Source organism: Salmo salar, chromosome ssa21, assembly GCF_905237065.1.
Source record: "Salmo salar chromosome ssa21, Ssal_v3.1, whole genome shotgun sequence".
NCBI classification, from domain to species: domain Eukaryota; kingdom Metazoa; phylum Chordata; class Actinopteri; order Salmoniformes; family Salmonidae; genus Salmo; species Salmo salar.
This window is the reverse complement of record NC_059462.1, coordinates 53,675,236-53,688,004: the sequence shown is the minus strand read 5'-3', so window position 1 is coordinate 53,688,004 and position 12,769 is coordinate 53,675,236. Positions and strand designations below refer to the sequence as shown.

General features: G+C 45.6%; 1 protein-coding gene and 1 non-coding gene across 3 annotated transcripts in view; one reads left to right on the top strand and one right to left on the bottom strand.

Annotated features, from left to right (window-relative positions):
- tmem198aa (transmembrane protein 198aa) overlaps window positions 1–12,267 on the bottom strand; it is a 90,788-nt gene extending 78,521 nt beyond the window's left edge. The window contains exon 1 of one of the 2 annotated variants that reach the window (XM_045704903.1): window positions 11,777–12,267. The gene's annotated coding sequence lies outside the window, so the exon portion shown is untranslated. The remainder of the gene's footprint in view (window positions 1–11,776) is intronic. The other variant, XM_014165683.2, reaches the window with a different exon arrangement.
- trnat-ugu (transfer RNA threonine (anticodon UGU)) lies at window positions 8,550–8,625 on the top strand. The gene has a single exon. It is a non-coding gene; the product is annotated as a tRNA-Thr (tRNA).
- Window positions 12,268–12,769: the final 502 nt, after the last annotated feature.

Below are 12,769 nucleotides of genomic sequence, written 5' to 3'. Positions count from 1 at the left end.
CATTAGGTCTCTCCCAGCTGCCCTGCGTCTTGGGGTTGAGTCCCAGAACCTGACATTAGGTCTCTCTTAGCTGCCCTGCTTCTTGGGGTTGAGTCCCAGAACCTGACATTAGGTCTCTCTTAGCTGCCCTGCTTCTTGGGGTTGAGTCCCAGAACCTGACATTAGGTCTCTCCCAGCTGCCCTACTTCTTGGGGTTGAGTCCCAGAACCTGACATTAGGTCTGTCCCAGCTGCCCTGCTTCTTGGGGTTGAGTCCCAGAACATGATTAGGTCTCTCCCAGCTGCCCTGCTTCTTGGGGTTGAGTCCCAGAACCTGACATTAGGTCACTCTTAGCTGCCCTGCTTCTTGGGGTTGAGTCCCAGAACCTGACATTAGGTCTCTCTTAGCTGCCCTGCTTCTTGGGGTTGAGTCCCAGAACCTGACATTAGGTCTCTCTCAGCTGCCATGCGTCTTGGGATTGAGTCCCAGAACCTGACATTAGGTCTCTCCCATGCTGCCCTGCTTCTTGGGGTTGAGTCCCAGATCCTGATATATATATATATATTTGTTCACCTTTATTTAACCTCTATTTAATGAGGAAGGCTAGTTGAGAACAAGTTCTCATTTGCAACTGCGACCTAGCCAAGATAAAGCATAGCAATTCGACACATAAAACAACAGAGTTACAAATGGAATAAACAAAACATACAGTCAATAATACAGTAGAACAAAAGAAAACAAAAAGTCTATATACAGTGAGTGCAAATGAGGTAAGTTAAGGCAATAAATAGGCCATGGTGGCGAAGTAATTACAATATAGCAATTAAACACTGGAATGGTAGATGTGCAGAAGATGAATGTGCAAGTGAGATACTGGGGTGCAAAGGAGCAAGAAAATAAATAAATACAGTAGGGGATGAGGTAGGTAGATAGATGGGCTGTTTACAGATAGGTTACAGTGGGGGAAAAAAACGTATTTGATCCCCTGCTGATTTTGTATGTTTGCCCACTGACAAAGAAATTATCAGTCTATCATTTTAATGGTAGGTTTATTTGAACAGTGAGAGACAGAATAACAACAAAAATATCGAGAAAAACGCATGTAAAAAATGTTAGAAATTGATTTGCATTTTAATGAGGGAAATAAGTATTTGATCCCCTCTCAATCAGAAAGATTTCTGGCTCCCAGGTGTCTTTTATGCAGGTAACGAGCTGAGATTAGGAGCACACTGTTAAAGGGAGTGCTCCTAACCGCAGCTTGATACCTGTATAAAAGACACCTGTCCACAGAAGCAATCAATCAATCAGATTCCAAAATCTCCATCATGTCCAAGACCAAAGAGCTCTCCAAGGATGTCAGGGAGAAGATTGTAGACCTACACAAGGCTGGAATGGGCTACAAGACCATCGCCAAGCAGCTTGGTGAGAAGGTGACAACATTTAGTGTGATTATTCGCAAATGGAAGAAACACAAAAGAACTGTCAATCTCCCTCGGCCTGGGGCTCCATGCAAGATCTCACCTCGTGGAGTTGCAATGATCATGAGAACGGTGAGGAATCAGCCCAGAACTACACGGGAGGATCTTGTCAATGATCTCAAGGCAGCTGGGACCATAGTCACCAAGAAAACAATTGGTAACACACTACGCCGGGAAGGACTGAAATCCTGCAGCACCTGCAAGGTCCCCCTGCTCAAGAATACATATACATGCCCGTCTGAAGTTTGCCAATGAACATCTAAATGATTCAGAGGACAACTGGTGAAAGTGTTGTGGTCAGATGAGACCAAAATGGAGCTCTTTGGCATCAACTCAAATCACCGTGTTTGGAGGAGGAGGAATGATGCCTATGACCCCAAGAACACCATCTCCACTGTCAAACATGGAGGTGGAAACATTATGCTTTGGGGGGGGTTTTCTGCTAAGGGGACAGGACAACTTCACCGCATCATTTGACGGGGCCATGTGCTGTCAAATCTTGGGTGAGAACCTCCTTCCCTCAGCCAGGGCATTGAAAATGGGTCGTGGATAGGTATTCCAGCATGACAATGACCCAAAACACACGGCCAAGGCAACAAAGGAGTGGCTCAAGAAGAAGCACATTAAGGTCCTGGAGTGGCCTAGCCAGTCTCCAGACCGTAATCCCATAGAAAATCTGTGGAGGGAGCTGAAGGTTCGAGTTGCCAAATGTCAGCCTCGAAACCTTAATGACTTGGAGAAGATCTGCAAAGAGGAGTAGGACAAAATCCCTCCTGAGATGTGTGCAAACCTGGTGGCCAACTACAAGAAACGTCTGATCTCTGTGATTGCCAACAAGGGTTTTACCACCAAGTACTAAGTCATGTTTTGCAGAGAGGTCAAATATTTATTTCCCTCATTAAAATGCAAATCATTTTATAACATTTTTGACATGCGTTTTTCTGGATTTCTTTTGTTATTCTGTCTCTCACAGTTCAAATAAACCTACCATTAAAATTATAGACTGATCATTTCTTTGTAAGTGGGAAAACGTACAAAATCAGCAGGGGATCAAATACTCCCCCCCCCACTGTATCTACAGGTGCAGTGATCTGTGAGCTGCTCTGACAGCTGGTGCTTAAAGCTAGTGAGGGAGATATGAGTCTCCAGCTTCAGAGATTTTTGCAGTTCGTTCCAATCAGTGGCAGCAGAGAACTGGAAGGAAAGACGACCAAAGGAGGAATTGGCTATGGGGGTGACCAGTGAGATATTCCAGCTGGAGCGCGTGCTACGAGTGGGTGCTGCTATGGTGACCAGTGAGCTGAGATAAGGCGGGGCTTTACCTAGCAGAGACTTGTAGATAACCTGTAGCCAGTGGGTTTGGCGACGAGTATGAAGCGAGGGCCAACCAACGAGAGCGTACAGGTTGCAATGGTGGGTAGTGTATGGGGCTTTGGTGACAAAACGGATGGCACTGTGATAGACTGCATCCAGTTTATTGAGTAGAGTGTTGGAGGCTATTTTATAGATGACATCACCGAAGTCGAGGATCGGTAGGATGGTCAGTTTTACGAGGGTACGTTTGGCAGCATGAGTGAAGGATGCTTTGTTGCGATATAGGAAGCCGATTCTAGATTTCATTTTGGATTGGAGATGCTTAATGTGAGTCTGGAAGGAGAGTTTATAGTCTAACCAGACACCCAGGTATTTGTAATTGTCCACGTATTCTAAGTCAGTGATGTCCAGAGTAGTGATGCTGGACGGGCGAGCAGGTGCGGGTAGTGATCGATTAGGTCTCTCCCAGCTGCCCTGCTTCTTGGGGTTGAGTCCCAGAACCTGACATTAGGTCTCTCCCAGCTGCCCTGCTTCTCGGGGTTGAGTCCCAGATCCTGATATTAGGTCTCTCCCAGCTGCCCTGCATCTTGGGGTTGAGTCCCAGAACCTGACATTAGGTACGTCCCTGGTGTCCTGCGTCTTGGGTTTGAGTCCCAGATCCTGATATTAGGTCTCTCCCAGCTGCCCTGCATCTTGGGGTTGAGACCCAGATCCTGATATTAGGTCTCTCCCAGCTGCCCTGCATCTTGGGGTTGAGTCCCAGATCCTGACAGCGATAGACAGGCAGCATATTCACAGGTTCTGGGCAGCATGACAATTCAGCCTCAGGCTGCGTCCCAAATGGCGCCCATATGGCTCTGGTCCAAAGTAGTGCACTATATAGGGAATAGGGCCTCTATGGCTCTGGTCCAAAGTAGTGCACTATACAGGGATTAGGGTGCCATTTGGGATGCAGGCCTAGCTTCGCAACAGCCACCATACAGGCAGGCAGAATGGACATTTGGCCAGACTCCCTTTGTAATGAGAGCAGCAGGGTGTGTGAGAGAGAAGGAGATGCATTGGAGAGATATGGGACACATTTTCCTTCAATCAGGAAAGGGCACTAGGTTTACTAATATTGTGCTTCACTGCTCTTCATTCGAATTTCAATACTTTACCTTGAGAGTGATGATTTCCATTGTTATTTGTACTAAATACTATTGTCCTTTTTTATTATAAACATAGCATTGAATGTTTTCATTATATCAACACTGCCTAAGGAGCTGCTGTATAGCTTGGGTACTATCAATCTACTGTCCAGGGGACTGTCTGATACAAATAGAGATACAGAACATCTAGAGATGTTACAGAGTTAAATCACCACAGAGATACAGACACTACAAGCTTGGCACACCTGTATTTGGGGAGTTTCTCACATTCTTCTCTGAAGATCTTCTCAAGCTCTGTCAGGTTGGATGGGGAGCGTCGCTGCAGAACTATTTTCAGGTCTCTTCAGAGATGTTCGATTCGGGTTTAAGTCCAGGCTCTGACTGGGCCACTCAAGGGAATTCAGAGATTTGTCCCAAAGTCACTCCTGCGTTGTCTTGGCTGTGTGCTTAGGGTCGTTGTCGTGTTGGAAGGTGAATCTTCACCCCAGTCTGAGGTCCTGAGCGCTCTAGAGCAGGTTTTCATCAATGATATCTCTGTACTTTGTTCCGTTCATCTTATCCTGACTAGTCTCCCAGTCTCTGCCGCTGACAAACATCCCAACATGATGCTGCCACCACCATGCTTCACCGTGGGGATGGTGCCATGTTTACTCCAGACGTGACGCTTGGCATTCAGGAAAAAGTATTCAATCTTGGTTTCATCAGACCAGAGAATCTTTTTTCTAATGGTCCGAGAGTCCTTTAGGTGCCTTTTGGCAAACTCCAAGTGGGCTGTCATGTGCCTTTTACTGAGGAGTGGCTTCCATCTGGCCACTCTACCATAAAGGCCTGATTGGTTGAGTGCTGCAGAGATGGTTTTCCTTTTGTAAGGTTTTCCCATCTCCACAGAGGAACTCTGGAGCTCTGTTAGAGTGACCATTGGGTTCTTGGTCACCTCCCTGACCAAGACCCTTCTCCCCCGATTGCTCAGTTTGGCGGACAGCTCTAGGACGGACAGCTCTAGGAAGAGTCTTGGTGGTTCTAAACTTTTTCCATTTAAGAATCATACAGGCCACTGTGTTCTTGGGGACCTTCAACGCTGCAGAAATGTTTTGGTACCCTTCCCCAGATTTGTGCATTGACACAATCCTGTCTCGGAGCTCTACGGACAATTTCTTCCACCTCATGGCTTGGTTTTTATTCTGACATGCACTGTCAACTGTGGGACCTTATATAGACAGGTGTGTGCCTTTCCAAACCATGTCCAATCAATTGAATTTACCACAGGTGGACTCCAATCAAGTTGTAGAAACATCTTAAGGATGATCAATGGAAACAGGATGCATCTGAGCTCAATTTCAAGTCTCATAGCAAAAGGTCTGAATGCTTATGTAAATAAGGTATCTGTTTTTTTATTTTTAATACATTTGCAAACATTTCTAAAAACCTGTTTTCACTTTGTCATCGGCTATTTCAGCCACACCTGTTGCTGACAGGTGTATAAAATCGAGCACACAGCCATGCAATCTCCATAGACAAACATTGGCCGTGGAATGGCCCGTACTGAAGAGCTCAGTGACTTTCAACGTGGCACCGTCTTAGGATGCCACCTTTCCAACAAGTCAGTTCATCAAATTTCTGCCCTTCTAATGCACCCCCGGTCAACTGAAAGTGCTGGCTGGTACTGTAAATTGGAAACGTCTAGGAGCGACAATGGCTCAGCCGCGAAGTGGTAGGCCACACAAGCTAGCAGAATGGGATCACCAGGTGCTGAAGCACGTAGCGCGTAAAAATGTTCTGTCCTCGTTTGCAAACCGCATTACCAAGTTCCAAACTGCCTCTGGAAGCAACTTCAGCCCAATAACTGTTCATTGGGAGCTTCATGAAATGGAGCTTCATGTAAAGCTCGCCGCCATTGGACTCAAGAGCAGTGGAAACGCATTCTCTGGAGGGATGAATCACACTTCACCATCAGGCAGTCCGACGGACGAATCTGGGTTTGGCATAGTGCCAACGGCAAAAATTGGTGGAGGAGGAATAATGGTTTGGGGCTGTTTTTCATGGTTACGTCTAGGCCCCTTCAGTCTAGTGAAGGCAAATCATTAAATCTACAGCATACAATGACATTCTAGAAATGTATGAAATGTATGCATTCACTACTGTCTGCTAAATGACTAAAATGTAAATGTAAATGTAGATGATTCTGTGCTTCAAACTTTGTAGCAACAGTTTGGGGAAGGCCCTTCCTTGTTTCAGCATGACGGGGGAGACCAATTCCATATTAATGCCCATGATTTTGGAATGAGATGTTCAACGAGCATACTTTTGGCCATGTAGTGTATATACAGGGTTTTGTGAGCCATCCCACTGTGTTAACCATACAGACAGTCTCAATATGTTATCCCTAGCCCACTGTGTTAACCATACAGCCAGTCTCACTATGTTAGCCATCCCACTGTGTTAACCATACAGCCAGTGTCACTATGTTAGCCCTAGTCCACTGTGGAGCAGCAGGACACAGGTATCCATCTATCTCTCCAGTTGATCCCTGTAAATCCCAGGTTAGTACTGAGGACGTGACAGAAACTTAAAGAGGATTACTGGACAGCTCACTGTTAAGCCTGGGCCAGACCAGGACCAGACCAGGACCAGGCCAAGGACCAGATCAGGACCAGGCCAAGGACCAGGCCAAGGACCAGATCAGGACAAGACCAAGGACCAGATCAGGACAAGGCCAAGGACCAGACCAGGACCAGACCAGGACCAGATCAGGACCAGGCCAAGGACCAGACCAGGACCAGGCCAAGGACCAGACCAGGACCAGGGACAGACCAGGACCAGGACTGACCAGGACCAGATCAGGACCAGACCAGGACTAGATCAGGACCAGGCCAAGGACCAGACCAGGGACAGATCAGGACCAGGGACAGACCAGGACCGGGACAGACCAGGACATCATGATACTAGTCAGTGTCTGTCACATATGGCGCGCACTACTTTTGACCAGAGCTGCTTGACAATGACCACAGACAAACCGATCTGGGACCAGGCTAGGCCTTCTCCGTCCCCAGACCTGCAGCCAGGCTAGCATGCATACAGTATGACTATACCCATTGCCCATACATTGCTCTAGACCACAGGTTTCAAACTCATTTCACAGAGAGCCGAGTGTCTGCCGGTTTTCGCTACTCCCTTGTCCTTGATCTAATTAAAGTCACTAATTAGTAAGGAATTCCCCTCACCTGGTTGTCTAGGTCACTGATTAGTAAGGAATTCCCCTCACCTGGTTGTTTAGGTCACTGATTAGTAAGGAATTCCCTTCACCTGGTTGTTTAGGTCACTGATTAGTAAGGAATTCCCTTCACCTGGTTGTCTAGGTCACTGATTAGTAAGGAATTCCCTTCACCTGGTTGTCTAGGTCACTGATTAGTAAGGAATTCCCCTCACCTGGTTGTCTAGGTCACTGATTAGTAAGGAAGTCCCCTCACCTGGTTGTTTAGGTCACTGATTAGTAAGGAATTCCCTTCACCTGGTTGTCTAGGTCACTGATTAGTAAGGAATTCCCTTCACCTGGTTATCTAGGTCTTAATTGAAAGGAAAAAATGAAAACCAGCAGACACTAGGCACTCCATGGAATGAGTTGGACACCCCTGCTGTAGACTATTCTAGAAACTATAACGGTCAAGGTGTGAAAAGGCCCTGAGCTATTGTTTTATAAGGAACCCGACCACATAGAGGACCAATAACGAACGGCCTTTCCTCTGGGACGAAGTGACAGTTCTAACTCAAACCACAACTAGTGGTTAAAGCGTTGCACTAGTAACCCGAAAGGTTGCTGGATCGAATCCCCAAGCTGACAAGGTAAAACTCTGTCGTTTGGCCACTGAGCAAGGCAGTTAACCCACTGTTCCCTGGGCGCCGAAGACGATTAAGGCAGCCCCCCTCACCTCTCTGATTCAGAGTGGTTGGGTTAAACGGGAAGACACATTTCAGTAGAAGGCATTCAGTTATACAACTGACTAGGTATCCCCCTGTCCCTGTCTATGTTGCTGACAAAGGGGTAACATATACACAACAGGTTCTATGAAATCATAATACACTGAACAAAAATATAAATGCTACATGCAATAATTTCTAAGATTTTACTGAGTTATAGTTCATATAAAGGAAATATATTCAAATACATTTATTAGAACCTAATCTACGAATTTCACATGAATGGGAATATAAATATGCATCTGTTAGTCACAGATGCCTTATAAAAAAAAAGGTAGGGGCATGGATCAGAAAACCAGTCAGTATCTGGTGTGACCACCATTTGTCTCATGCAGCGCGACACATCTCCTTCACATGGAGTTGATCAGGCTGTTGATTGTGGCCTGTAGAATGTTGTCCCGCTCCTCTTCAATGTTTGTGTGAAGTTTCTGGATATTGGCGGGAACTGGAACACGTTGTCGTACACGTCAATCCAGAGCATCCCAAACATGCTCAATGGGTGACATGTCTGGTGAGTATGCAGGCCATGGAAGAACTGGGACATTTTCAGCTTCCTGGAATTGTGTACAGATCCTTGCGACATGGGGCTGTGCATTATCATGCTGAAATATGAGAACATGAGGTGATGGATGAATGGCACGACATTAGACAATAGGGTCTCGTGTGGCTCAGTTGGTAGAGCATGGTGTTTGTAACGCCAGGGTTGTGGGTTCGATTCCCACGGGGGACCAGTATGGGGAAGAAAAAAAAACGGAAAAAAAAACGTATGAAATGTATGCATTCACTACTGTAAGTCGCTCTGGATAGGAGCGTCTGCTAAATGACTATCATTCAAATTTCCATTGATAAAATGCAATTGTGTTTGTTGTCCATACTAAAACCCCACTGCCACCAGGGGCACTCTGTTCACAATGTTGACATTAGCAAACTGCTTGCCATAAATGTCTGCCATCTGCCCGGTACACTTCTCCAGTGTGCTATTGGCCATTGAAGGTGAGCATTTGCTCACTGAAGTTGGTTATGATGCTGAACTGCAGTCGGGTCAAGACTCTGGTGAGGCAGATGAGCTTCCCTGAGATGGTTTATGACAGTTTGTGTAGAAATGTTTCAGTTGCTCAAACCCAGTTTCTTCAGCTGTCCAGGTGGCTGGTCTCAGACGGTCCTGCAGGTGAAGAAGCCGGTTACAGATGGTCTGCGGTTGTGAGGCCGGTTGGACGTACTGCCGAATTTTAAAAAATGACGTTGGAGGCGGCTTATGGCAGAGAAATTAACATCCAATTCTCTGGCAACAGCTCTGGTTGACATTCCTGCAGTCAGCATGCCAATTGTACGCTCCCTCAAAACTTGAGACATCTGTGGCATTGTGTTGTGTTACAAAACTGCACATTTTAGTGTGGCCTATTATTGTCCCCAGCACAAGGTGCACCTGTGTAATGACCATGCTGTTTAATCAGCTTCTTGATATGCCACACCTGTCAGGTGGATGGATTATCTTGGCAAAGGAGAAATGCTCACTAACAGGGATTTAAACAAATTTGTTCAAATCAGAAATAAGCTTTTTGTGTGTATGGAACATTTCTGGGGATCTTTTATTTCAGCTCATGAAACATGGGACCAACACTTTACATGTTGCGTTCATATTTTTGTTCAGTGTAAAAACAGAAAGAGCAGCGGTTGCAATTGTAACAGCCAAATAAACAAACATTATATTGTCTATAAAACCACCACATCCTCAGTCGTACAGAGCTCAAGCTCTGTTGGGTCTGCAGACCTCAGCTCCCTGGATAAAGAGTCTCTGCAAGCTGCCAGGTATAGCTGTGGCTAGTAGGAATGACAGCAGTGAAGTGGATTAATAGGATTAGAATCAACTTTCTCTCTCTCTCCCTCTATCCTTCTATCCCTCTCTACCTCTCTCTAATAGTTCCACCACTCTCTCCATGCGCCCCCTCTCTCTGTCTTTCACAAACACTCTCTCTATCTCCAATTCCCACCTCTCTCTCTCTCACTCCCACTCTCTCTCCAAGTCCCACCTCTCTCTCGCTCGCTCACTCTCTCTCCAAGTCCCACCTCTCTCTCGCTCACTCCCACTCTCTCTCTCCAAGTCCCACCTCTCTCGCTCACTCCCACTCTCTCTCTCTCCAAGTCCCACCTCTCTCTATCACTCCCACTCTCTCTCTCTCCAAGTCCCACATCTCTCTCGCTCACTCTCTCTCCAAGTCCCACCTCTCTCTCGCTCACTCCCACTCTCTCCCTCTTTCTGTCCCACCATTCTCTCTCACCCCCTTCTATTTCTCACTCTCAACACTTTTCCCTGCTCACGTCTCCACCTTCACCTTTCTCTCTCTCCCTCCCACCTCCCCCCTCCTCTCTCATCTATGATAATGCATTAACTACGAAAAATATTTGACCTGTTGCTGCATAACTCAATTAGACTCTGAACCCCCTGAGGAGACATGCCGTTGATGCTGCTGCTGCTTGGGTTCTCTCTATCCTCCCATTATTACATAACTATCTTCACAGCAAAAACACAATTCCCCCATTTCACACCATTAAGCTCTGTTCATTTCACTTTCCTACAAGCAGCGTCCATTTTACATTCCCAATTCATTCCTTCATCCATCACTCACTATCCCTAAAGCTGAGCCTGTCTAATATATTGATTCAAATGCACTTATTCTGCCTTCAGCATATGGAGGGCATATAGAAATCATCAAACAATAGAATGTTTCAAAATGTAAATGGTTTTTAAGAGCTTTTTCACAACACATTGCTCAGGGTAGCTTATATGTTGTTGTCTGTAACAACCACAGCCCAAAACACTGCCGAGCACAGTGGTGTAAAACAAGTCCCCCCATGACAACAGATTCATAAACACAATGCTCTCAGGGTCAATCTGGAGGGGCATCAAAAACTACGTTTTGATATCATGGATTCTCAGTCCTTGCGTCAGTAGGTCTGCCTGTGAATTTGAGAGGTGGGAATCATCCCTCAGCTGTTAATCCAAGCAGGTTTCAGGGTGGCAGGACTGTTGTTTTCCAAGACTGCCCCTTTAACTTGACCTAAACAGACCCAACCTCATCCAGATGGTGACACCTAATGACCCTAATCATAACCAACATCATACTGTATATACACACACACACACACACACACACACACACACACACACACACACACACACACACACACACACACACAGAGAGAGAGAGAGAGACAGAGAGAGAGAGAGAGACAGAAGAGAGAGAGAGAGAGAAAGACTGAAATATATAAACAACCAAGGTATGCTGAATTCATAGGCCAACCTAATGGTGTCTTCTATAGAGACTAGGATGCAAACAAACTGTATAAAACGATTTTTAAAACGCAATCTGCTATGTTTGTGCTGGATGTACTAATTACATTAGGTCTGTACAATGTGCTGGATTGTCAACACGGTTTCAGATTGCACAGGAGACTTTCCGGCAAATGATGGAGTGCGCGGGCAGGTTAGTGGGCACGCCGGCAATCGATTCCTTTATTTTGTTTACATGCTGTGGCGCGAAATTATACGCCCTAATATCCAATTAAAACGAAGTAAATAAAAAAAACAAAGTGATAATTGTGTTTGGTGGGGACATTACGACAATGAATATGGAAACAAAGCAAGATGTTGTATAGGCAACCATAACATTATTGAAACAAAAGAGCAAAAACGAGGCTCGTTACAATGTAACACAAACCCAGGTATTTCTATAATATCATGATCCCCCCCCCAACGAATTGATGTATTATCCTGTGTGTTGTCTCCATGTCTCGCAAACAAGCATTCTTTAGAAAAAGCCTTGAACACGCTGTCCAAATCAACCTAGGGCTGGTATTGATGAAGAACAAAGAAAACTGCACCTGTCTCACTCACCTCCGTAACGACCCAGCATGTACAAGAGATATGCCCAGTCAGATTCCGTTGAATCCTCTCCTCTGTGTCAACTAGCAGCCTGCAAGACAGTCATCGTCCTCAACCGTCAACCCGCCAGTCCCTGCCCGTCCCAAACGCTACAGAGGCACCAGGACCACGGTTTGGCAGAGAGAGAGCACTGCCCACGAACACCAAGCCATCGGGAAACACTACAACAACGTCTCACCGCTCAAGCTTCACTCTCTCCTGGATAACGACTGTGTAAAGTCCCCCTCCTATAACATGCCATGTAAATAATGGTTCGAATATGGATAGAAATAGAAAATCAAGACTGTTTTTAATTTAAACTGTTGTCATAAATCGGGTCCATCACTTGGTTTGAGATTTCTTGTCTTTTGTTGTTCCCAATCCGACGGCTGTGGTTTCTTTGTGTTCACGCTTCCCCTGCAAGCATCGTGCAGCCCCAGCTTTCCTTGGATGAGACCATTTGCACAAGAACGCGGGGTTGTAAGAATAGAGCAGCACAGAATATCAATGGGTGGAGAGCGAGAGCAGGCAAGACCGGTTCCAGGCAGAAGCGACGTAAGCGGACGCTTAGGGCTTCAGGCCACTGGGAACTCAGTCGGGCGTCTCAATTTACTGTGTCAAGTTGAAATAGTAGAATACACCAAGGTACAAGTTCGAAAAATGATTGTGCATCGGCCGTTTTTCCTCTTGTTATGTCTGTCACTGACAGTCAATCCATTAGCCATGTCAGCTAAAAAACTTTTTAAGATAGATCTGGCTAAGCTATCTAAACTTGTGAATGAATGAAGTACATGTTATTTTCGTGGCAAATCACCAGGAATAATTGTGACATAAACAAAACATTACAATAATTCACTGTGATAATTACCTGTAATAATTACCTGTGATAATTACCTGTGATAATTACCTGTAATAATTACCTGTGATAATTACCTGTGATAATTACCTGTGAT